Consider the following 324-nt stretch of genomic DNA (forward strand, 5'->3'; position numbering starts at 1 on the left):
TACTCGCGCGTCGTGCAAGATTTTTCATTCGCGGCTGGGCACTCGCGTGCGCGAAATCGCGGATGCCAGACACCCGCGGACCGATCGATTTTCGTTTCTCATAGACCGTCTCTTGCTTTTTCATCCCCGGTGCCGATATATCAGTTCGCAGCCAGGCGAGTTGGAAACTAATATTTAGAACTATAACCAACCTCGGCCCAACGTCGGCAAAAGTATACTGCTGGGAGTACGTTAACGTTCAACCGCATGGGGTCAATATTACGCGGGTAAATTATGCGTCTAATATCGTTTTACTTACGTAACCCTCTCTTTATTAAGCCCCGT

Source organism: Eufriesea mexicana, unplaced genomic scaffold, assembly GCF_001483705.2.
Source record: "Eufriesea mexicana isolate 0111107269 unplaced genomic scaffold, ASM148370v2 scaffold47447484, whole genome shotgun sequence".
Taxonomy (NCBI): domain Eukaryota; kingdom Metazoa; phylum Arthropoda; class Insecta; order Hymenoptera; family Apidae; genus Eufriesea; species Eufriesea mexicana.